Genomic DNA, 25206 nt, shown 5'->3' with positions numbered 1-25206 from the left:
GTTTGCTGCATGGTGCGTTAGTTAAAAAGGAGGCAATGTATAAATGAGTTATTTTATTGTAGGGAGGATAGAATATGCTGGTTGAGTAGAGAGAAGGAAAGGAGAGGAAAGAGAGAGAAGAGAGGGAGAAAGCAAGAGAAGAGAACAAAGAACAGAGAGAGGAGAGAGAGAGCAAGAGTAAGAGGGGAGAAAAGTAAGAGGAAGAGTAGGAGAGTAAGAGAGGAATTAAGAGAACAAGAGAGTGAGGAGGGGGGCAAACTGGCCCTTTTATTGTATGGGGTGTGGCATGTCTGGCTTGTGGTCAGATGACTGTGTGTAAGGTCCAGCTAGAATGCTGGGAGCTTGGGGCATTGTCTGCCTGATGGAGCATACATCTCCTGCAGGGGCAGCTATGAGGGATCTGGGCTGAAATCTGAGCCATCATCTGAAGAGCTATCATCGAACTCCTACTGTCCCTTGTGAACAAATTTACTCTGCTCAGTGGGTCTTTGGGGTTCCCAGGTGGCCGCTCTACTGGACTCCGGCTGTCAGAACTGTCCACTGCCCCACATCTTTCCTGGGCTCCTGAACCACAGACAAGGTTGTAACAGGCCATCTGAACAGCCTGCCACCACCACCTGTGGAACCCTGACCTACTTTCTTCTCGGAGCTCTCCAATGGCTACTCCAAAGCCACCCTGGTTTCAGTCTGCACATTCTCACTGCTGTCAGCCATGAACCCACTGCCTAGCAATCTCTTAGGAAGAACGGGAGAAAACAAGAACCTTTAATGGTCCATCCTGGGAATGTGGGGTTTGGACACCACTGGGTTTTAGGAGAGGTTGAATCCCTCCCCAGGTTGGCAGAAGCCTTGCCTAATTTCAGCTTACAGGTAGACAGACTTCTCCAGTCTGCACTTGATGAACAGCGAGGGAGGGGATCTCAAAGCAGCCAGCCCTGGGCACTGTGCCACCCTCCATAGTGAGGTAGGGACCCACAGACCCAGCATCAGTGGAAAGGGCTGTGGTACAGTTAATGACCTTGCAAATGACACAATTAAAAATGCAGCCATCTTGAGGCATATCATGTGCCTGATCTGGGAGGCTAGATTCATCCTTTACTGGACAGAGGGGAGAGGCCCAAAGGACGATGGGGACTTCTGGCAGGTCACCAAGCTCCTGAACGGCAGGAGCTGCTATGGAAGTTTACCATGTGGCTTTCTGATTGGCTCTAGGCATGAGGCTGCTTTCTTGTAGGAAAAGCAGAGATGGAGGCCAGAATGTGACGCAAAGGAAACACCTGGTCACAGCGGTGAGACAATAGCCAGGGGCTGGGCCTGGAGAGTGGAAAAGCTGATGACTCCTAACCCTCTCTAGATGTGTGTGAGTCTGAGGACAGAAAGACTCATGGGAAAATTTTAGTGCTAACTGCTCAGTGGCAGGACCAGGCATCTAGGGACCTGGACCCTTCCCCTTGCTGTGTGACTGCAAACTAGTTGCTAAGCCTCTCTGAGCTTTAGCCTCCTCGTCTGCCAGGAAGTTAAACTGTGCCCTCTTATCTCACATGGCCGAGGAAAGAAAGACACTAGGTTAAAAATTCTAGAATAGCATTTGTGAACATTGTTGTTGTAGCGTATGTGTGCGTGTGCACACTGTGTGTATGTGTGTGTGTGTGTCTCTGTGTCCTCAGATGTCCTTCTTCAGACGTCATTGCCCGGTGGCGGTGGTAGAGCATGCCTTTAATCCCAGCACTTGGGAGGCAGAGACAGGCGGATTTCTGAGTTCGAGGCCAGCCTGGTCTACAGAGTGAGTTCCAGGACAGCCAGGGCTCCACAGAGAAAAAACAAACAAACAAACAAACTAACAAGATGTCATCTATCGTGGTTTTGTTGTTCAAGTTCACTTTATTTTTTGTGTGTCCATGCAGATGTTCTCACACCAAGTGGCTTGTGTGGAGGTCGGAGGACTGCCCTTGGGAGGGAGTCAATTCTCTCCTGTCACTGGTGGGTTCCAGGAATTGAACACAGCTTGTCAGGCTGGCCATGAGTTTTTCCTGCTGAGTAATCTCGACAGCAGGAAAGTGGGGACAAGCAGTCCCTACTTGTTTGTTGTTGTTGTTGTTGTTGTTTGTTTGTTTTGAGAGAGAGAGAGAGAGAGTCTCTCCCTGAGACTTGGAGCTTGATGCTTAGGCTAGACTGACTAGTCAGCATCCCTTACCCCGACCCTGCCCCCATCTGCCTGTCTCCCCCTTCCCAGAACTGGGATTGTAAGCACATGTCACCATGCCCAGCTTTTATTCATTTTTTTTTCATGAGTTTAGTGGTTCAAACTTAGGTCGTGTGCTTGCATGGCAAGTACTACACTGATCTAGCTAAGTCCTCAGACCCAGCTATTTTATTTTATTTTTCTGTATCTTTCAAAACCCTGGTGTGCATCCTCCTAGACTTCCTGGACGTCTTTGGACAAAACAGTGCAGACCCTAGCCAGAGCAGCGGGGATGAGGGTGCTCCATCCTTTCGGATGCAGGCTGTCTGGGGTTGCCTTGTGGATGGAGCTGGTTCTCAAGCTGTGCTCTGCATAACAGCAGATGGACGGAAACAGTGCAGGAATGGGAATAACTTGGGATCATTTCACAAAAAAAGATGACGGGCAGATGATGAAAGATGCCTGACTGAAGAGTTGAGACCCCTTTCTGTAGGCACTAGGCAGCCATTGGATGTTTCTGAGGAGCAAGAGTTGGTTCTTAGAGAAGCGGGGAGGGTGGTCCTGAGGATGCCTCTCAGTGAAGGTAGCCGGGGAGCTGTGAGAATGAAAAGGGAGTTTCCCCCAGGAAGGCTGCAGATGTAGAAGAGAGCAGGGAGCTGTCCTCAGCTGCCAGCAGAGGGCAGGCGTGGGAAAGGGGTGGGCACCTTCAAAGAAATGGCTTTCTCAAAGGGACTTCCTGTGGAGAGGTCATTTGCTCACAGTTATAAAATCACACTGTTTCAAGGTAACACAACCTAATGGTGGGGAAATCACCAGCCATTTCTGTTTCTTCTACTAATTAAGGCGAAATCAGTAACTGTCAGAGTGACTAGAATGGGGGTCTACGACGGGTGTGGCGGATGGGTCATGCCCGTGATCTCAGCTATCCTACAAGTAAGAACCGGAAGTTCAAGGTCATTCATCCTTAACTCCATAGCAAGCTTGAACAAAACAGTCTATAGGAATCTGGGCTTATAGGACTTCTTCTCTAGTGAACAGAAGAGCGGGGCTTGGAAGGTTTTTTGTTTGTTTGTTTTTCATTTTGTTTGTTTGGTTGTTGTTGTTCTTTGGGTTTTTGTTATTGTTTTTGTTTTGCCAGCTATGATGCAAGGGTCATTCACTGCTCAGCCCAGCTGTGGGCAAGCAGCCAGGTCTTTGCTCAAGACTCCGGGGTCAAGCGGACGGGTTAGAAAGGAGCAGCTCAGAGGAAGGAGCCGGTGCCTGCTGAGGGCTCAGGCTGTGACACTGTGTGGGGTGGTCTAGGAGGGCTGGCTGCTAGGTACAGGCGACTCCTCTCTGTCTGGAAAGGGCATGTGCTTCACAGGGCAAGAACCACTCCAGAAGCTCACAGGCTGTGTTGTTAGAGTCTGGTCCATTTCAATAGGAAGGTTACAGAGCTGTGGCTAGAGCTCTAGCTGCCCAGTACCTCCCTGGTCCTCATCCGGGTCATCATCAGCTCCTTGTGTTACTCCATCTCCATGGATGTCAGGTAAGTTTCTTTCATCTTGCAGGCTAGCCTATAGTCCATCCTTCAGGGATGTCAGGACAGGAACTCAAACGGGACAGGAAACTGGAGGCAGGAGCTGACGCAGAGGCCATTAGTGAGTGCTGCTTAGTAGACTGGCTTGCTCATAATGGTTTGCTCAGCTTGCTTTCTTATAAAACCCAGAGCTCCCAGCCCAGGGGTGGCCCCGGGCCACAAGGGGCTGGGCCTTCCCCCATTGCCAGCACACAGTAGACATTCGATAAATGTGACTTTCTGGAAGAATCTCTGCCACCTTCATGCTTCTCATGTCAACTTGGCTTCTCTGAGCCTGTTTCCTTGGGGAGGGTCAGCGACATGAGAGTGGCAATTATTCCTGCCTGCCATTTGGATAGGAGCAGTGACTGACTGAACCTGTATACTTACTTGGGCCTGGGCTCAGGGTTTGTTGCCTTGAAGCTATTCTTAGCAGAGACCATGACACACCTGCTGGTAGGAGCTGCCCTCTCCCTTCCCATTGTCCCCTGGGCAGGCGGTTTCCAGACCCTGCCTAAGGCCCTTAGCTAATAAAGAACAGCCGGTATGGTGGAGCCAAGAAGGGTGTGCCCTATTCAGGGAGAGCCCTGGGCTGGGCGAGGGCTGAGTCACAGCCATAAAGCTGGGGGTGTGTCCTGTCCTGGTGACACCAGACACCCACATCCGGCCAGGAGGGGGCTGTGTCGCCTGCCTCACCTCCAAGGGAGCTCAAACAGAAAGGCTTTGAAAGCCACAAGAAGCAGGGAGACAAGTGGAAATTTTTGCCCAGCAGCAGCCTGGGCCTAGGAGCAGCGTCAACCCACAGTCCACACTGTAGCCTGACCGGTCACTTAGACTGGAGTGGCATTCCCAGTTGCAGATACACTTGTAGCAGCCCCCTACCATGTTCCCAGCACTCCTTGATCCCCTGCCTCAAGGTCACCGCCCACACTGACCACCTTCCTGGAGTGTTCTTCTCTTCCCCTACAGAATCCTCCTCTGCCCTGAGACCCAATTAAAACACACCTTGTTTCTGAGGCTGGGACTGTCTTCAGTCAAGATACCATTGCCGCAGCCCCTCCCAACCCATCCTGGCCATTTCAGTCATGCCAGTATTCAAGCCAGACTTGTCTTTCTGTCAAGTTTCCCTTTTGCCAAATAAACCATCCATCTTTTCCTACCCAAGCCTGAAGAGTTTTACAGTGTTAATTTTTATTTTGTAGTGTGTGTGTGTGTGTGTGTGTGAGAGAGAGAGAGAGAGAGAGAGAGAGAGAGAGAGAGAGAGAGAGCACATGCGCACTAGAGTGTGTGTGGTCAGAGAACAACTTTCAACGTTAGTTCTGTGGCTTCCTGAGACCAAATTCAGGTTGGCAAGGCTTGCACGGTGTCTTATGGATTCTATTGCTGCAGTGAAACACCATGACCAAAAGAAAGCTAGGGAGGAAAGGATTTGAAGGGAAGGAATATGGCTCACACTTCTGCATCATCGAAGGAAGTCAGGACAGGAACTCAAACAACAGGAACCGAGGTATGCACTGAGGCAGAGGCCATGGCGGGGGAGGGGGGTGGTGGTGGTGGTGGTGGTGGTGGTGGTGGAGATGTTGTGCTGTTTGCTGGCTTGCTCAGCCTGCTTTCTTATGGCACCCAGGACCACACCAGCCCAGGGATGGCCTTACTCACCATGGGCTGGGCCCTCCCCCATTGATCACTAATTAAGAAAATGCATTACAGCTGTATCTTATGGAGGCCTTTTCTCAACGGAGACTCCCCCCCTTCATATGACTTTTGCATGTGTCAAATTGATATAAACCTGCTGGCACACACAGTAGCCTTACCCACTGAGCCATCTTGCTGGTCCATCTTAGCATTTGGGGGTTTTGATTGGTTGGTTTTGGGTTTTTTTGTTTGTTTGTTTGTTTGTTTGTTTGTTTTTCAAGACAGGGTTTCTCTGTGTAGCCATGGCTGTCCTGGAACTCATTCTGTAGACCAGGCTGGTCTCGAAGTCAGAAATCCACCTGCCTCTGTCTCCCAAGTGCTGGGGTTGAAGATGTGCATCACCACTGCCAGGTGTTTGTTTTTTTGTTTTTGAGACAGGATCTTACTAGCTCAAAGTATTTTTGAACTTGCTCTGTGGCTAAGGATGACTTTGGACTCCTATTGTGCCAGCTTTATCACCTAAGTGTTAGGATTAGAGGTGTGCACTGCCACATGCCTGTGTTTTAATTCTCAATTTTACTTTAAAAACTGTTTTTAAAAAAAGGTTCTTCCTATGTAGCCCAGGCTATGCTGAGACTCATGATCCTCCTGCCTCTGCTTCCCCAGTGCTGGGATTATAGTTGTGAACACAGAGTGCAGACTTTCAGGGTAGTGGAAGGACTCTGTAGGATAAGGGTAAGCCCAGGAATTAGAAAAACAACACAGAGCATAACCCCTACTATGTGCTGTGAACTTCAGCCAATAGTGACATACTAGTGTTGATCAGTTGTTTGTAACAATTGTGCCCACTGACCTAAGATCTAAGTGATAGACGATGGTGATTGGGGTAGAGGGGAGATCAGAGGAGAGGGATGTGGGCATGTGGGAAATCACCTCTCTATCCTCCACCCCTCCCCTCCACCTCCTACCCCACCCCATGTCAGAGACAGGGTCTCATGTCACCTGTGTATGGATGGGAGGGGGCTTGAACTTGCTATGTAACCAAGGATGACTTTGAAGTTCTGTTCCCCCTGCCTCCACTTCCTGAGTGCTAGGATTGCAGACATCTGCTAACAATCTCGATGTATAAGACACTGAGAATGGAACCAAGGCAAGTGCTCTACTGATCTCTGGGTGTATTATATTAATAAATCCCAGTACAACCAGGCCTATGTAGAGAAAGACCCTACCCTCCCAAAACAAGAACTAACAACGAAAATTAAAAATTATTTACTTTACTTTTAATTATGTGTGGAAGGTAGTATTTCGTCTGACAGTCCATGCCTACAAAGGTTGGCAGAGCGTGGCTCCTGAAACTGGAGTTCCGGGTAGTTGTGAGCTGTCAGACAGAGGTACTGGGAGGCATACTGTGGTCCTCAACAAGAACAGTAAACACTCTTAACCACCAAGTCATCTCTCCAGTACCTTAGTGGGCCCTTTTAAAGAGTGGTGTTAGGTTTACAGAAAAATTAGTGAACTCACAGAGATCCACCTGTTTCTGCCTCCAAGGTGCTGAGGTGAAAGGCGTGTGCCAAGTCCATCTGAGGATCCAGTGATAAAATAAAACTTACCTATCTCTCTAAGCACGGAGAATACTGTTCCAGCCATGCCTCTGCCTTCCTCTGAAGACACATTCCCTTAACAGTTCTCTTCTTCCCTGCCCCAAAGGCCTCAGCCATCGCAAGTATCCAAGAGCTTTCTCTGAATCCGTCATCATGGAATTTCTAGGTGCTATGTAGCCTGGTCACAAGCGACGTGGACAGACAGTTCTCTAAGAATCATTTGGATGGCTGTGCTGGGTCAGGAGACTTTGGTCATGCTTAGCAATGGTATCGGAGGCTTTTAAAGAGTAGGGCAGAGTTGGCTAGGTTCAGCTTCACCTCTGTGGGACTTTGATAAGGAATGTCGATTGCTTTGTGGGAAGTTCCGACTGTGGGGGCTGTCGTGTTGGTGCTTGGTTCCCAGGCGGTCTGTGGCAGGGTCTGGCACCGGGTAGTTAGCTCTCTGGGCGCACCGTTGGAATGCTCTGACCTGTGATTAGCCAGGCCAGGCTTGGCTCTCTCTGCTGCCCACATGATACTCCCATCAGCCTTAATGAGTGCACGTGCTGCAATCTGAAACTGGAGCCAGGGCTGGAACCAGTTGCACAGAAAATAGAAGTGTCACAACAGGAAGGGTGCGTCCAGAGCCTGCCAAGGGACAGCTGGGTTGTGGGGGGGAGGTTGGCCTGTTCCTCTGTCCACCTCCTCCCCACGCATTCCCCCACCCCTGGGGCCACCTGAAAGCTTCTGGAATCTTAGGCCTAGAGGAACGCGGCTGAGATTACCTTGCTGGATTTGGGCCCTTGTGGCTTCCTTAGCCTTGGCCTTACGCTGGAAGGAGGATTGTGTGCTAGAGCTCCAACCACACACATCCCCATTACTGACCTTCAGGCACCTTCCCGACCCTTCTTATCTCTGAGGACCTACTCTGGCGTCTCCCAGGACCTGATGTGCCCTGCTCAGGTGTCTCTTCCCCTGCCGGCTCCTATCTTCTTTCCTGCTGCCCCATCTAGCAGGGGACATTGGGAGGCGAGGATGTGTAGCAATGGACCTACCTTCCCTGTGTCTGATGAATTTAGTTCCAAGGGGAGAGGGGAAAGAACATTGGAGAAATTGGGAGGTGGAGGCAAGTTTGAAAGGGGTCCCTGACTACTGTGTGGGGGACCTGGGACAGCTCTTCTGACTTCCCCAGGCATGACTGCCTCCGCTTGGTAGGACCATAGGTTCCCTCTGTCATCTTTGCACTTTGTGGCTCTGGATTCCAGATGTTCCATATATCTTCCTCTGGCCACTCTATCACTGACTGCCCAATAGTGGCGTTTGGCATGAAATCTTACTCTGTGCTTTTTTTTTCTTTTTTCAGATTTTTGTTTATTTGTTTGTTTGAGACAGGGTTTCTCTGTATAGCCCTGGCTGTCCTGGAACTCACTCTGTAGAACAGGCTATCCTCGAACTCAGAAATCCGCCTGCCTCTGCCTCCCAAGTGCTGGGATTAAAGGCGTGCACCACCACTGCCCTGCCCAGATGTATGTATTTTTATGCGTGTGTTTTGCCTGCTTGTGTTTTGCCCACATGTGTGCAGGTGCATTGAGTAAGATGCCTGATCCCTTTAGAGGTCAGAAGAGGATGTTGGATCCTCTGGAACTGAGTTATGAGTGGTTGTGAGCCACTGTGTGGATGCTGGGAACCCAACCCAGGACTCCTGTAAAAGCACCAAGTGCTCTTAACCACTGAGTAACATTCATTGTACATATGCCAGAGGAGAAAGAGAGACATCCACCATCATCCATCATGTGATTATGAGCATTCCGGGTGGGACACAGCTCTAGGTCATGTGATTGAAACCCAGGGGTATACCATCCTGCTTGGGCCTACTATCCTTGTTGGCAGCATCTTCTCTTCTCCTTGTTCTCTTCTTTCCCCTTTCTTTCCTCTCCCTCCCTCCACTCTGAGATAGGTTCATGTACCCCAGGCTGGCCTTACCTCAAACTTAATATTTATCCAAGGATATTCTTGAACTTGAGATCCTCCTGCTTGTACCTTCTAAATGCTGGGATTACAGGAGTAGGGGAACATGCCTGGTGTATGTGGTGCTGAGGACTGAACTCAGGCTTTGCGTGTACTAGGCAAACATTCTACCAACTGAGCCACATCCTCAGCCCCCATTAAAAATAATCTTTCTGTGTTGTGTATATGTAGAATATGTGTGCGCATGTATGTGTATGTCTGTAGAATATGTGTGTGATATGTATGTGTGTGGTGTTTATATCTGTGATATGAGTGTATATATGTGGTTTGTGTGTGGGGGGGTATGGGTATCAGTCCTTGCCTTATGGCTTATTTGAGACAGGATATGCCTGTTACTTGCCCCCTGTGTGTTTTCCAGGCTAGCTGGCCTGAGAGCTTCTAGACAGTCTCCTGTGTGTACCTCCCATGTCCTTCTAGGAGCACTGGGACAGCAGGTGCTCTTTTATGTCTAGCTTGTACATGGGTTCTGGGAAACCAAACTGAGGTCCTCGGGCTGACGGGGCAACACACTTTACTCCTGCGCCATCTCCCTGACCCAGGTCCATTATCTTCCGCAGACTCTGAGGGAAACAGAAGCAGATGCTACAATAAAGCATTCATGCATGCAGAGTTGCCTAAACTTGGACTGGAGTTGGCCTCACCTGCTTGCTTCCCCCACAGGGCTGTCTGAGATGGAGTGTGGGTGCTAAGTAGTCCCAGCTTGGGTGGAGGCTCCCCAAGGGGAGATGACGTGAGGGTCGGAAGGGAACCTGGGTGGGACATCTGAGAATGTAGATGACAAGGCAGGACAGGCAAGCTGGAGGAAGGGGACATGGGTGGCATTTCTCTGTGGTGAGAGACAATAGCAGATAAATGGTGCTGGCTGACCCAGGCCAGCTCTGTCCACTCTTAGGAGGAAAGGGATGCAGGAGCCTCAGCTGCTTGCTCCTTTCAGGCCAGGAGGCAGTTCTGAGGCATAGATGCATCCTGGCATGGGCTGGCACCCAGCACTGGTGGCACCAGTGAGCCTTCACTGCATGATGCTCATGACACTAAACACTTCCCATATAGGCAGAACTGCTTTCTGCAGCCATTCTGAGGGAGGCCAGCTGTCCTCATTCTCCAATCAGACAAGACTGCGGAGGGTGAGGATTGACAGGCTTGCCCAGTCTCCTGGCTTAGAGGGATGATGGGGGAGGCTTTGAAATTCACCTTTGTCCCAGAATGTCTGCTAAACTCTTGGGCCATGGGCTTATTGGGCAATTTTCTCTTACTCTCTCCTTCCCCATCCCTGCCTTCTGATTTCCTTCTCTAAGGTACCATCTCTAAGGCACCATCTCTAAGGCATCGTTATAGAATACTTGGGGAGATGGAAAAGTAGATAGGAGAGTGAATACCTGGCCTTCTTCCTGTTGCTATTGTTGTAGCAACAGTTACTTGGAGGTGCCTGACAAAAGACCACAAACCGGGGAAGGGGGGCGTTAAAACAATGATGTTTACTCTCCCACCACTCTGGAGGCTTAAAATCAAAGTGCTGGCAGGAGAAGGAGGGTTCCCTGCCAACACAGATTCTATTCCGAATCCCAAGTGCCGAATCCCAAGTGCCGAATCTGAAGGCTCCATAGCAGATGGTCTGAAGAACATCTTCGATTGCAGTGAAAGAATGTGGGAATGTTTCAAACTTTTCTTTTGTTTTTAATTTAAAAAAAATTTTTTTTTAAAGATAGGGTTTCTCTGCATAGCCCTGGCTGTCCTGGAACTCACTCTGTAGACCAGGCTGGCCTCAAACTCAGAAATCCACCTGCCTCTGCCTCCCAAGTGCTGGGATTAAAGGCGTGTGCCACCACTGCCTGGCCCAAACTTTTAAAAGTATATATGTGTGTGTGTATGTATGTGTGTGTGTGTGTGCCCTCAGAGGCCAGAAAGATGGAGCCAGGTGGTTGCAGTGCAAGTCTTTAATCCCAGGACTCAGGAGGCAGAGGCAGGCAGATCTCTGTGAGTTTGAAGCCAGCCTGGTCTACAGATAGAGTTTCTGGTTAGCCAAGGCTACACAGAGAAACCCTGTCTGAAAACCAAACAGAACAGAACATTTTAAAATAGGGTCATGTGTAGATCAAGCTGCTTTCAATACTGCTATATAGTAGAGGCTGACCTTGAACTCTTGATCCTCCTTCCAAATACAAGGAAATTAGGCTTGCACTGCTGAACAGGACTACTGTTGTTTGGAGTTAAGAGCCTGGTTGAGTTCAGGGTGGTTTTGAATTCTTGTTCCTCCTGCCTCTACCTGCGTGGCGGTCAGATGAAGGCATGCACCACCATGGCTAGCTCCACAGGGAGCTAATTTTTGTATCTTTTATCAAGTAAAGTCTGGGCCTTGTTGGGTCTTCATTCAAGTTTTACTTGGTCTAACTTGGCACAAATGGTCGTCCTGTGCTAGAGACACTCCACATGGGTTTTCCATTTAGTAGAAGTTAGACTTTCCATCAGGATCTGTGCCCTGAAGTACTGAGAGGCAGGAGAAGCAGTAGAGGTATATGGCAGATGCACCTGTAAGAGTCGTTGTAATCCTAGCTCCTGGGAGGTAGAGGCAGGAGGATCGGGAGCTCAAGGTCATCCTTGGCTATCCGGTGAGTTCTGGCCCATTCAGGCAGCTGGAGGCAGTTTGCCTCTGCTGTTTTTCAGAAGGCAACGAGATGTCTCAGCAAATAAAAGTGCTTTGCTTTCTAGTCTGATAACCTGCGTTTGATCCCGAGGCCCCACAAGGTGGAAGGACTGTACTTTCTCCAGGGGACTGGCCTCTGACCTTTCCCACTTGTGCTGTGGAATGCATACACACATACAGATAACCTATTAAAAAAAAAAAAAGAACCAATTGAGGATTGTATGTAAGTGGACCGACACTCGTTCATCAATTGCTGGCTACACCCTCTTAGGGATACTCCATTCATAGGCTGTGCTGTGCCCGTCCATCTTAGGGCCTTTGAGGGCAAGTGCAGGCAGCATGTGAGAGTGGAGTGCTGTACCTGCCTCTGTTTATGTATGAGTCTACGTGCACGGGCCAAAGAATGAAACATCTAAGCAGGCAAGGGCGGGGTGGCAGCTTCCTAATCAGTGACACATTCATTCCACACATTTGGCAGGAGTGTGCTTCATCCCTAGGTAGACCCAGGAATGTACTCATCTGGCCCCAATAGTTAACGCTTTGGTATCTCCAAACATTGGTTGGTGCTGGAAATGGATTCCAGGGTCTTGTGAACTGAGCCACACCCTCCAATAGAGAGTGTGTTTGTGTGTGTGTGTATGTGTGTGTGTGTGTGTGTTTAGTGGCCTGACCTTTGTATGCATGTGCAGAGGCCAGGGTATTAACTTTGGATATCTTCCTCTATGACTCTCCAAAGTGATTATTTATTTATTTATTTATTTGAGGCAGTCTCTCTCAGTGAATCTGGGACTTTTTCTTTCAATTAGACTGGCTGGCTAGAAAGTCCCCCAGAATCTAACTCCTTTTCCCCCAGCATTTGTGTTACACATGCATGCTATTCTAGCTTTTTACCTGCTTTCTGGGAATCAGAACTCGGGTCTTCACGTTGGTGCCGTAAGTACTTTACCCACCGAACCGAACCGTCTCTCCTCCTGCCAATCCCAACTGAAAAATAAAAGCTGAGTGGAGCCTGGTAGTGCAAGCCTTTCAATTCTAGCATGCAGGAGGCAGCTCTCTTGTGAGTTTGAAGCCAGCCTGGTCTGTAGTGAGACCTTGCCCCAAACAAGATAAACAGAAGTGGAAGTAGTTTTATAGACGATAGAGATCCTGAGACAAAGTCAGTAGTACCCACTGGCTATCCCCAGAGCCCGTCAGGCTCACCACTCCTGGCTTTTCCTGGACTTCTGTTTTACAGTTGAGAAAATCGAGCCCCAAAGAAGGGAAGGAACTCGCAGGGTGGAGTGGCCGTTTGCTGCCAAGCGACCCTCCCTACCCATATCTCCGTGCTTCTTGCATGCCTGAAGTGCTCTGGCCAAGAGGAACCCCTTTCTCCCCATAGGGCTCATTGCTTTCTGGGAGGTCTTTGCTCTGTCATATTCTGTCCACCTTGGGACAGTAAAACGTCTCTGTGTTTGATAGTGTTGTCCCTTCTTTTATCTTTGTTAGGTTCACCAAACACTTGAGAGCTGCCCCCCACCCCCACCTTGTATTCTTTTGTTCTGTTTTGATGAGACAGGGTCTCGATATGTAGCCTTGGCTCTCCTGAATCTCACTATGCAGACCAGGCTGGATTTGAACTCACAGAGCTCTGCCCACTTCTCCCTCCTGAGAGCTGGCTATCTCTACTTCTAAACATTGGAATTTCTGGGATTTTTTTTTTCTTGAAGGAGTCACAAATATCATTGTTACAAGGGTATTTTAGGGGCAATACAGCTGCCCCTGGGTATTTAAATAAATAAATAATTATTGAAAAAGTTTGGTCACTGTGAGGATCTGAGTGTTTTCTGGGTAGGGGAGGGGCAAGGTCTCACATAGCCTAGGCTGACCTGAATTCTCTATGTAGTAGAGGATGACTGTGAATTCCTGATCTTCTTGCCTCTACCACCTAAATGCTGAGATTACAGGCAGGCACCACTATGTCCAGCCTGAAAACTGGACTTCCTATGTAGCTGGGGATGACCTTGAGCTCATGACTATCCTGTTCTACCTTCCAAGTGCTATGACACTACACTGGCCTTTTCGGTTATGTTTTGTTTTGTTTTGTGTTTGCAGGGGGGTTGAGGCAGGATCTCACTATGTATTCCTGACCTTGAACTTTCAAAGCCCCTCCTGTCTCTGTCTCCCCGAGTGCTGGGATTATAGGCATATACCAGCCTTATCTAGCTTCATTTACTGCTTGTGTCTGTGTCTTGATGTGGAACCCATTTACTGGGGTACCACTGAGTCATTTTACTTCTCTCTCTCTCTCTCTCTCTCTCTCTCTCTCTCTCTCTCTCTTCTTTCTTTCTTTCTTTCTTCCAATTACTTGGTTGCCCCGGCTTCCTGGAGCTCTCAGCCATTCTCCTGTGTCAGCCTCTTGAGTACTGGGATTACAGATATGAGCCATATCTGCTACCTTTTCCTCTTTACTCCATACAGTCCCTAGAAAGTTACCTACTGTCGGTTTCTCAGATCCTCACCGGGCATCGCTTACTGTCCTCCCTGCCGGGACTGTGTGAGGTAGTGCTCAACAAGGTATTAGCAGTTTGGGCTCATTATTTCCCTTTGCTCATAGGGCCAACCTCCTATCAGGCAGCGAGCGCTATGTGAGAAGCAGAAAGTCTGTATATTGCCTAGTGCTCTGATGGCCATATATCTGCATCCTCTGGAGGGAAGTCTCCCCACTCCACTTCCTCTTCTTTTTTTGTGTTTTAAGACTAGGGCTCACTATGTAGCCTTGGTTATCCTGGAACACACTGGAGCCACACAGTGGCTCTGAACGCAGAGATCCACCTGCCTCTGCCTCCTGAGTGCTGGGACTAAACGAGTGCACCACCATGCCCGGCTTGAAGGAAACTTTCTAAATTAAAAAAAGAATTGTGTCTATGAGTGCTCTTATTTATGTCTGTACCTCGTGGGTGCCTGGTACCCACAAAGGCCAGAAGAGGGCGTCAGATCCCCTCCAACTGGAATTACGGACCATGGTAAGCCTCTAGGTAGGTGCTTGGAATAGAATCCGGGTCCTCTAGAAAAGTAGCAATTTCTCCAGATCCGAGGAAACTTTCTCAAAGTCCACCTTTTCTGATTCTTGATCAAGGATCGCAATTCTTCTGGGAGCTAGGGAAACCACAAAACTCTGGCCCACCTAAAAAAAAAAAAAGTCCTTTAGCCTCTGGCCTCTGGGCGTTTCCCAGGGAGTGACCCGTGTTGGCCTCTCAGCGGCTTAAGTAGGAGCTCCTCGTTTGACTGACAGGAGAGGCCGCTAATGCTAGCCCAAGGTAGTTCCTTTAGCGGCTGGGGGGCGTGCCGCCTCCGCTCTAATCTGTCCAATCCGGAGCGCCGCAGGGCCGAAGGGCGGGGTCTGGAGCCCGGCAGCCAATAGGGCGAGCACAGCGGGCGCGGCGGGGGCGGTGCGGTGTCGGCTGGCGGCAGAAGCGGCCGCGGCGGGTCTGGGCAGGGCCGGGGAGCGCGGCCGGAGCGGAACGGGAAGGGGTCGGCATCGCAGCCCGGCCGGGGCGGCGTGCTCAGTGGGACCCGGGGAGAACGGCGGCCGAGGTGAGGGGTGCGCCGCGACGGTTGGGACACGGGTCGGTGGCCGCGCCTACCCCTGTCAGGCCGCGCCGGGGCCGAGCGCGCGGGGCCGCGCCGCACGAAACTTCTAGTCCGCGCGCGAGGGGCCACGCGCCGGCGGGCGGAGCCCCGGAGGCCCAGAGGGCGGCCGGAGCGGGCGAGTCCCACGCGGGCGCACTCACGGGGCGCTCTTTGCAGACTGCTTTCCATTTCCGTCCTGCCCACACTCGGTGTCCGCAGTGGTGAGAGCCAAGCCTGACCGGTGAACACGAACTAGGGGTGTGAGGCGAGACGGGAAAGGCTGCATGCTGTCCTTTTTGACTTTCATAGTTTTCGAGACTCAATGGATCCGAATCGTCAACTCGGCTCCTACCTCCCGTGGGGCTCTAGAGCCGCATTCTTCTCTTCCTAAAGACCCCCAGGCTTGCGGGACCCCCTCTAAGAAGGTCCACTTTTCTTTTTGTTTTGATCCACTGGAGTGGATCCAGTGGAGCTGGCTGGGGATCTCCAGGCCTTAGAGGTTAGACCTGGAAGTAGACACGCCCCAGGGGTGCTGCGTTCTTGTTGGGTCCTCAAGGGAAGATAGTTTTGGTCCGGGCTGTGTGCACCATTCGTCGTCTTTCCTTGACCGCGGCTGTCCTGAGGTTCACTGATGAAGGGGAGTAGGTTGCTGACAGTCTCCAGGGCTGCTCATTAGCGGTTTAGCAAAAACACTTCTGCACCGTCCTGATGTAAATCCATTTAATCCTGAGTTGTGGACGTGAGCTCACACCTTCCTACCCCCCCCTGCAGGTTTTCCAGTTTGTTTAAGTTCTGGTCTTGCTCCTCTGGGATAGTCAGCTTGAAGCCCCCGGCGAAGGGATTAGCCAGGAGAACTGGGTTCTGTGTTAGCCTCGTCGCAGGGCACTCGGATTCACTTTTTCACCGAAACCCTGAATGAGAGTCGTTGTAGCTGGGATTCTCTTGACTTTCCGGGACCGCTTTAGTCTGTGCATTTACACTTAACTGTAGAGTTTGGCAGTCTCCTTGGTGAAGCTGTGCTCCTTGAGCCATGAGGCCACTACGTGAAAAACTTGTGTGATGTGTGTTTTCTTTTGCCTGCAGTTTTGAGCCTTTAAAGGAACTGACCATGGGGCTGATGGGTATTTATTACTTGGGAAAGTAACTGAGCACAGTGGAGTAGATGACTGATTAGATCTGTTCTCTCTGGGCAGGATTTTTAAAGACTCATTGGACTAGAAGTGGTATTTTAGTTCCTGCTGTTTGGGGGAGCTAGAGTTTGTTATTTCTGACTAATAAGTAGTGTAAAAAGTGTGTGTATGTAAGAAACACATCTAAGTTTCTGTACTGTCTGATGGAGAGAGGTGGCATTGGCTTTTCTGTAGTCCTAAGTGCTAGCACAGATTTCTGGTGGCCAGGCATGGCTAGGGGAAGCGTAGGGGCATTTGCCCTTAGTTTTGAGGAGTTTTGTTTTGGACACAGGGTCTCACTGAGTAGACCTGTTTGGTGTGGACTTCACAGAGATCTGCTTGCCCCTGCCTCCTTGTACACCATACCTGGCCACCCTTAATCTTTTTATTTTTTTATTTTACCTGAAAGTCCATGCTGATGGGTTAAGGTCTAATTTCTTAGGTTTCCTGGTTCCGAAAGGGGGTCATCACTTGAACAGTAGTAAAATTACTAACTATTGTGGCACTTTGTGAAGCATACTGAAGTGCTCTCTGGCCAGCCTCACCTGAAACCAACTGCTCAGCTGACTCTGGCCTGCCTTATCTACCATCCCATTGTACTTGGCTTCCTGGAAGCCACCCCTTAGATTATGTAGGTAATAATCATGTTCACAGGAGCTGAAGTGCCTGGTCAGTTTTTTTCCAGTTGGGAGCTACAGCTGCATACCTGAAGGCAGCAGAGAGAGGCGGGCTTAGGTATCTAGTCGATTTGCATACTAGGGGCAGAGTCCTTTGTGGCTCTGCACAACCTCCTCACACCTGAAAGTAGACCTGAGAGCACTGTCTAAATGGGCCTGAACTTGTCCCCATGGCTCTCAGTGGTGGTTGGTGGTCTTTGGAATGGCTGTTTGGGGATTTATTCCCTCCCCGCCCCTATTTTTAATATTCAGACAGTCAGCTGTCTGCTGCCTAGAGACCATCTTAAAAAGGATAGGTTTCCTGGGGCTGGGAGAGTGCTTAGTCAGTAAAGCACTGGATGTTCAAACCTAAGGACCTGTGCTGGAACCCCTAGCAAAATATAAGGTAAGGATGGGGAATGGCTCAGTGGCTAAGAGCTCTAAGATCCCTACAGAGGATCTGGGTTTGAGTCACAGCACCCACAAGGTATCACAACCACCTGTAACTCCAGTCTCAGGAGTTCTGCTAACCTCTGAGGGCACCAGGCATGTCCGTGGTGCTCTTACATACATACAGGCAAATGTTCATAACATAAAATTAAGAACTCTTATACAAAATAAAGTGGACAGTCATCAAACTCTGGCCTGAGCTTACACACACGTACACACACAGAGTAGCTCTCCCACTGCGCACTTGCCTGTAATTCTACCCTTTGGGAGGCTGAGGCAGGGAAATCTCTAGTCTGAGGCTGGCTTTGGACTGCCCCAAACACTCAAATCCTATAAATTTCCTCCTCTGAAAAAGGTTACAAAAAAACAAAAACAAGGGAATTAGAGATGGCTCCCTAGTTAAGAGCTCTGGTTAGACCTGGGTTCAGTTCCAGCACCCACATGGTAGCTCACAACTGTCCCTTACTCCAGACCCTGGGGATCCCATACACACATGTACAGACACACATGTAGGCAGAATACCCATTTGCATAGAATAAAAAAATAAAGGTTAAAAACCACCTAAACAAACAAACAAGGCCTTTATACTCAGGACAGAAGGGTGTTTAGGGATTCAAATTCCAAAGGACAAACAGTCCTTCCGGGGACAAACGCATCTGCAAGGGCATTCCAGGGTACTTACGATGCCAACAATGAATCCACCACCAAGGAAGCAGAACCTAATGGAAAAACCCATGCTGGCATCCAGGAGCCTACGTTCTGGTCCCAGGATGGATGGACAGCTGTGGTCATAGACTCTTACAAAGTAGTGGTCAGGCCTGACACCACTTCATCACAACTCTGTCATTTAAATGTTTGAATGCAAAATAACGAGAGAAAAATCCTTGGAAATGTGTGTCCTCCATGTACGCAAGTCAGTGTTATTATTAGCTCCAGGATGACAAGGAAAAGAAGATTACAGATTCTCTGAGGTGAGAGGCAGCTCAGGAAGGCTGTGCTCACCATGCTACCCCCAGGTCAGGAGGGGCTGCTTAGGCCTGGGGTGTCACACTTCTCACCCTGGATGCTGGTCCCAAGCTGTTCATGTGTGTGCTTTCTTTCCTGGGGTAGTAGGGGTGTCTCACGGCTGTTCTCAGAATTTCAAAGGTTAGGAGTTTCTAAGCCTCTCTTACAAATATGAAATGGGAGATCTGTGTATCCTAGCTTCTTAGCGGTGGGAAGGCCACAGAGAGCCCTGGGCCCCATCCATCGCCCCTCAGGTGTTCCAGAGAGTAAGATTGCATTAAAACCAAATGTAATGGCTCAACCTGTAGTGACAGTACTTGAGGAGCTGAGCAGGAAGATTGCCTTGATTCGGAGGCCAAGGACAGGCCACACAGTCCCAGGAGAGCCTGCGTCAGTGTCTAGAACGGCTGCTTTCGAAGGCAGCTGCTGAGGAGGACCCTGTCCGCTGAGTGAGCACTATGACTGCTGCTCTGTTCCTTGGCTAATCTAGCTCAGTGCCTAGATTCAAAAAAGTGTCTATTTTAAGATTGAATTTTTTTAAATGAGGCATAGCTTAGTAGTAGACTGCTTTCCTAGCATGTAGCACTTGAACGGGAGGAGAGCTGGGGAGAAGCAGGTACAGAAAAAAAGCAGGGGTTGGCAGAATGGTTCAGAAGATAAAGATGCCTGTCATCAAGCTTACACCCTGAGTTCAATCCCCAGAACCCACACAGTAAGAGAGAACTGATGAGAACCGACTCCTCCAGGCATTCTCTGACTGCCACACACACTAAACAATTGTAATAAAGTAGAGTATCTTTTTTAAAAGTACAGGTTCTTGTTTTTTAAATGAAAATTAGAAATCTGAGTGAAAGCCAGGCAATGATGGCACACATCTTCAGTCCCAGCACTCGGGAGGCAGAGGCAGGTGGATCACTGAGTTTGAGAAACCCTGTGTGGTAGGGGGAGGAGAATTTCTGTACAGAGAGAAATGGCTCAACAGGTAAAGGCACTTGCTGCCAACCCTGACAGTCTGAGTTCCATTCCTGTTAGCCCCATGGTGGGATGGAAAGAAGTGGCTTCTGGCAAGCGTGTGCACACACACACTAAATAAATGAAGTCTCCTTTGAAAGCATAGTCCTTGTGTTCTGGGTTTGGTAATTGTCTTTCAAGTACCTAGTAACCACAGAGATGCTAAAAAAAAAATAGTCTTGTGCAGTATAGTTAGAGAACTATCCTTTGTTAAGATAAGGTCTCACTGCACAGTCCAAAGCCGGCCTCAAGACTAGAGATTTCCCTGCCTCAGCCTCCCAAAGGGTAGAATTACAGGCAAGTGCGCAGTGGGAGAGCTACTCTGTGTGTGTATGTGTGTGTAAGCTCAGGCCAGAGTTTGATGACTGTCCACTTTATTTTGTATAAGAGTTCTTAATTTTATGTTATGAGGATGTGCAGTGGCCAAAAAGGACTCTGCCCCTAGTATGCAAATCGACTAGATACCTAAGCCCTGCCTCCCTCTGCTGCCTTTGATTTCCAGGCATTGTAGTTATTAGTGGTTGTAAGCTACTCAGCACGGGTGCTGGGAACTGAATGTTAGCAATGTGGAAGAGCAGTGCAAGCTTTTAACTGCTAAACTATCTCTCAACTCTTTGTTTTTTTAATTTTTGGTCTTTTGAGATAGGGTCTCTGTAGCCCTGACTGTCCTGGAAGTCAGTGTGTTGAGTACTGGTGTTAAATGTGTGCACTATCATGTTCAGCTCTTACTTTGTGTTTGTGTGTGTGTGTGTTAAGTGTATGTAATTTCTTGCAGGTGTGAATTTGTTGGGGGTTTGAGAACAACTCTTGAGAACCTATATTTTCCTGTGACTTATTGGGATTCAGGGATCAAATTCAGGTTGTCAGGCCTGCATTGAGTACTTTCATGCTGAGCCATAAAATAAATAGTTCTGTTTGTTTTTTAAAATATTTTATGTTTGAGTGTTTTGCCTGAATGTGTGTGTGTGTGTGTATGTATGTGTGTATATAATCGCTTCTCGCCCTTTTGGCTAAGATCAAGTGTAGTATGTGTGTATATATATACATATACATGTATATATATATGTATATATATATATACATACATACATATACACCACGTTTGACTGGTGGCCAGGGAGGTTAGAAAAGCATGTCCAATCCTCTAGAAATGGAATTGCAGACAGTTGTGAACTGCTGGGTGGGTAAGTTGTAGGTGCTGGGAATAGATCCTGGGTCCTCTGAAAGAGCAGTAGGGTCTCTTAACCATTGAACCTGTCTTCCAGTCCCAGTAGAATGTAGCTTGTCCGGCTTTGAACTCGTTGTCTTTCTGCCTTAATGTTTTTAGAGTTTAGATCATAGGGGTTTTACTTGGCATCTTCCCTTCGGCTGAGAGCATTTGGAATATATCTTAATTGTCTGGGACATCTGTGGGCAAAGGGAGAAAAGGCATTGAAAGGGGAGCCTTCTTGCTCCTGTTTATGTAGAGATCCCAGTGCCTGCTTCAGTCACAGCTCTGGGATTCCAAGGTTAAGGTCTTGTGCTCTATAGAAGCAGCTGGGGCAGAATGGGCTTAGAAGTTACTGTTCTCCAGTGGCAGTACCAGATGGAAGTGAGTGTGTGTGCAGACTGGCAGAGGACGGCTGGTTTGGCTGCTCTAGCCTGCTGTGGAACTTAACTCCAGGGAGGTGGCCTTGCCACAGTGAGCTTCAGAGTCATCAAGAATGTGCTGCTAGCTGGGCGGTGGTGGCACACTCATTAATCCCAGCACTTGGGAGATAGAAGCTGGCCGATTTTTCTAAGTTCGAGGCTATCCTGGTCTACACAGCAAGTTCCAGGACAGCCAGGGCTACACAGAGAAACCGTGTCTCGAAAAACCAAAACAAATAAATAAATAAACAATAAAAGAGGGTGCAGGTGTGTGTTAGCACGTGGGTGCTGTGGAGGAGAGGGGAGGGAGACTGATGGGCAGCTGCAGAATCTGATGAGCTGCTTGTAGACCAAGGTTGGGTCTAGCCTTCCCTTTGGAGAATGAATTTAGTGGGGAACATTCCAGGGTATGAGCAGGACAATTTTGGGGGGAGTAAGAGGTCAGTTGCGAAGTCAGGGATGTGAATGGGAGAGGTTTGATCTGGTCGCTCCTTTTCACAAAATTCCTCAGTGTCCTCCAAGGCTTGAAGATAGCCGTGGGCGGTTCCTAGGAAGTGGTAGCTTAATTTTGCAAGAAAGGGGCTCCCAGGAAAGGCTGGCCTCAGTCATTGATTCAGCTCCATTGTCTAGAAGTTCACTTACGCTATGGGGGCCGGGGGGGATGGGAGGTATTGTCATATAGCCTGTGTCCTGTTCTTGTTTTGTTTGGCTTATTCTCACAAGTCTGTAAGGCTAGGAGGCTAGCTCTGCAGCTGAGAAAAGGCAATACTGCAACAGCAAACCAGAGCTCAGAAGCGTGGTCTGGGGCCAGCCAGCCCTGGGTGAGGTCCCAGGTGTACCACCAGGTGATTGCATAGCCACGCCTGGTTCCGTGGGTAGCATTTCTAACACTAGGTGTTATTTATTTATTTATTTATTTATTTATTTATTTATATTTTATGTACATTGTGTTTTGTTTGCGTTATGTCTGTGTGAGGGTGTCGGATCACCTGGAACTAGAGTTACAAGCAGTTGTGAACTGCCATGTCGGTGCTGGGAATGGAATCAGGGTCCTCTGGGAGAGCAGCCAGTGTTTTTAACCACTGAGCCATCTCTCTTCTCTCCAGCCAGAGACTAGGCATCTTATTTTGAATTGCTGTAACAGTGCTCTAGGCATCTGCTTATACAGGACAGAAATCTTATTTCTCAAAGTTCTGGAGTCAGGAAGCCAGAGGCGAGGCTGCAGTAGTGTTGGACTTCCTTCTGGGTTACAGGTCCAGCTGATTATACTCTTACACAGCTGAAAGAGGGCAAGGGAGCTCTCAGGATTCCTTCTTAAGAAAGGGTGCTTATCTCACCCTTTGGGGCTTCAACCCCATGACTTAATTAGCTTCCCGAGGCCTCACTTCCTCCTCCTATGGTATTAATGCAAGTATTTGAGCTCGGGAATTTAGAGTGGGTCCTTTTGGACTGTGGCAGTTGTGCAGTCCTGAACCCGGAGCTCAGTCCATAGTACTTAGTCATTTTGTATCACCCAGCATGATAATGACGTGAACTTGTAAATTAAGCAAAACCCTAAAATACTCATACTGCTTTTATTTTATTCATTTCTATCAAAAGTCTTTTCCAAATGTATTCTTCCTTAACCACAGTACTCGTTAGGATCTACTGTAGTGACTCAGGGTCACAGGGATGCTATCAGGGGTCACCAGTTTGGGTGAAGCTTCAAGCCCATTGTGGAATCTTAGGACTCTGGTAAGACAAATGTCTTCTTTGTGCACCACTCTGAGGCTTTCTTTACCTCTCTCTCCTTTGTGGGGATGAGACTAAGAATCTGTGCATCCAAATGTGAGTGGGGGGAGGCATATACCTTTGATCCCAGCACTTGGGAGGCAGAGGCAGTCTGGTCTACAGAGGGAGTTTCAGGGTAGCCAGGGTTACACACAGAAACCCTGACTTGAAACAATAAACAAACAAAAGAATGGGTGCATCCTGCCTGTGTGTGAGGTAAGCCACGCCCTACCTCCTGTTCTCTAGCTGACTGTGATGCTCATATGCCCTGTCTGTTTCTGTGGTTGAGGAAGTGTTGCTGACTGCACCTAGCGCTCAGAGACAGACAGGAGGATGTAATAGGGAATGCCGCATTGATGATGGCAGAAGGCTTGAGAAGATAAAGGATCGACCTGCGTGTGTAGGGACCCAGGGGGAAATAGGGTTGAACTTACCCAGAACACTGGTAGCTCAGACTATAGAATTAGGGGTGGGTTAGATCTACGCCCTTACCCTTTCACTTTCAGAGTTAATTTTTAAGTTTTAATTGGCCTTATCATTAAAGTATGTGTGTATTGCTATAACTTGGCTGTGCAGGTATTTGCAGTTGGCCATGGTTTTCCCCGTAGCTTTCATTTTGTTTTCAGAACAGCTGTGTTGTCATGGTTCAGAAGAAAGAAAGAGGTAGAATTGGAAGTGTCAGGCTTTCTAGAGGCCACTGATGGAGAACTCATGTGAGGGGTAGGCAGGCACAGGGCCTGCAGCATAGTCTATGGTGTCTAGAATCCACTGTGGCTAGTTTTCTAAGTTGTCTCTTGAATGAAATTAAATTTTATTATTTTAAAATGATACTCAAATTGTAGTTTGTGAACATTTTCATGCTTCAGACTATGTTTGTGTTTCATTATATCAAGTTATGCTGTCTCTAGCTCAGTGTGCCAAGATCGTGAATTGTGGTCAGGCTCTCTTCCCACGCAGACCTTCAAGCCCGCTATTAGTGGATTTTATAGCTTACTGATTTGCTGAAACTGGCTTGCCTGGGCACCAGTTAGCTTGAATGTGATGATGTTTTTAATTACGCACTTGTGACCTCTGTACCAGCAAATATATTATCAGATAAGGAGGCTGGGCATGTGCCATGGAAGGTTGGCATGGCTGGTGGCAGAACGGTGGTCATGGGGTACACTGTGTTCTGAATTTTCCGAGGGATCATGGACATTTACATTTCTGCTCTTTGAGTTTTTACAACTAGTTGGTATTAACTCCAACTTATCCAGGAGTAACCAAGGTCACAGAAATGACCTTTAGAGGATTGTTGTCTGAGTTGACCCTGAAGTACACACCAGTGTCCCTTTATCTTGCCACCTTGAGAAAGTAGATTCTGAGTCACTTGCTCTTAATTGTGAAAAAGATCTTTAAAATTCCCTTTCCCTTTTCTGTTTCTGAGGAACATAAAAATGGGCAAATTCTGTGTCTCTTGTTTAAGGTAGAAGCTGTGTTCACAAGTAACCCAATTAAAAGAATTGAACATTTGCAGTTTATAGAGCCAGAGAGTTTATAATGGTTGGAAGGGAGCTGGCAAAAGCTGCTAGGCTGGAGTGTGGTCAGACGGTCTAGGTCACCCTCATGTTTCTCTTCCAGCTGATGAGGTCAGAGGGCGGAGGAGCAGGTTCTCAGTTCCAGAGGCTTGGTGGGTGCCATTGCTCATCTTCCAGTGTCCTTGACGAGGCAGCTGAGGAAGAATTCACTTTGTTGCCTTGTGACATTTAATGAAGGTTTTTAGGGTAGGTGCCTGAGAGCAGTTATGATTGTTTGCTTTGTTTTGTAGACACAGGGTTTCGCTGCATAGCCCTTGTAGGCCTCAGATCCTGCTGCTTAGCCCCAGACGCTGGGGTGGCCGGCCTGTGCCAGATAGATGGGTTTTATGCTTGGGCTAATTACCACTATGATTTAATATTAAAAAATTATATTTTCACACCTCAATGTGTTTATCTTTGTGTGCTCACACTGCACTTCGTGCGCTCGAGGACACACGCACACACACGTCTGTGAGTGATATGTGGAGATCAGAGGGTAACTTGAAGAAATAGTTTTTAGCTTTTGTTTGTTTGTTTATTACATGTGGGTCCTGGGTCTCAAATTTCAGTTTTCAGGCTTTGGGAATCAGTGACCTTACCTGCTAATCCACCTAGAATCTTGGGAACAAGAGCCCTTACCGCACCAAAATGATGGGGTTCGTGTCGCGGCAGACGCATCTGCAGACACCAGGCCCAAACAGCTCCACGTGTAAGAGGTTTAATTAGA

General features: G+C 48.5%; 1 protein-coding gene, 2 long non-coding RNA genes and 1 pseudogene across 7 annotated transcripts in view; 3 read left to right on the top strand and 1 right to left on the bottom strand.

Moving 5' to 3' along the window:
- LOC116081664 overlaps positions 1-4904 on the top strand; it is a 7099-nt gene extending 2195 nt beyond the window's left edge. For all 3 annotated transcript variants that reach the window (XR_004114959.1, XR_004114960.1, XR_004114958.1), the window contains 2 exons: positions 3546-3710; positions 4710-4904. This is a non-coding gene — a long non-coding RNA (uncharacterized LOC116081664). The remainder of the gene's footprint in view (positions 1-3545; positions 3711-4709) is intronic.
- A 6435-nt stretch (positions 4905-11339) lies between these two features.
- Positions 11340-15056, bottom strand: LOC116076941. The gene is made up of 3 exons (XR_004113140.1): positions 14623-15056; positions 12516-12608; positions 11340-11809 (listed from the first exon to the last, which is right to left on the bottom strand). It is a non-coding gene; the product is annotated as an uncharacterized LOC116076941 (long non-coding RNA).
- The window catches only part of Pacsin2 (protein kinase C and casein kinase substrate in neurons 2), a 91283-nt gene continuing 81133 nt past the window's right edge, over positions 15057-25206 (top strand). Inside the window, exon 1 of one of the 3 annotated variants that reach the window (XM_031351052.1) lies at positions 15057-15197. The gene's annotated coding sequence lies outside the window, so the exon portion shown is untranslated. The remainder of the gene's footprint in view (positions 15198-25206) is intronic. The other 2 variants (XM_031351045.1, XM_031351017.1) reach the window with 2 other exon arrangements.
- LOC116082922 lies at positions 20515-20624 on the top strand (annotated as a pseudogene).

This window comes from Mastomys coucha, unplaced genomic scaffold (assembly GCF_008632895.1).
Source record: "Mastomys coucha isolate ucsf_1 unplaced genomic scaffold, UCSF_Mcou_1 pScaffold11, whole genome shotgun sequence".
Lineage (NCBI taxonomy): Eukaryota > Metazoa > Chordata > Mammalia > Rodentia > Muridae > Mastomys > Mastomys coucha.
Note: the sequence above shows the minus strand (reverse complement) of the source record. Positions and strands in the feature narration are given on the sequence as shown.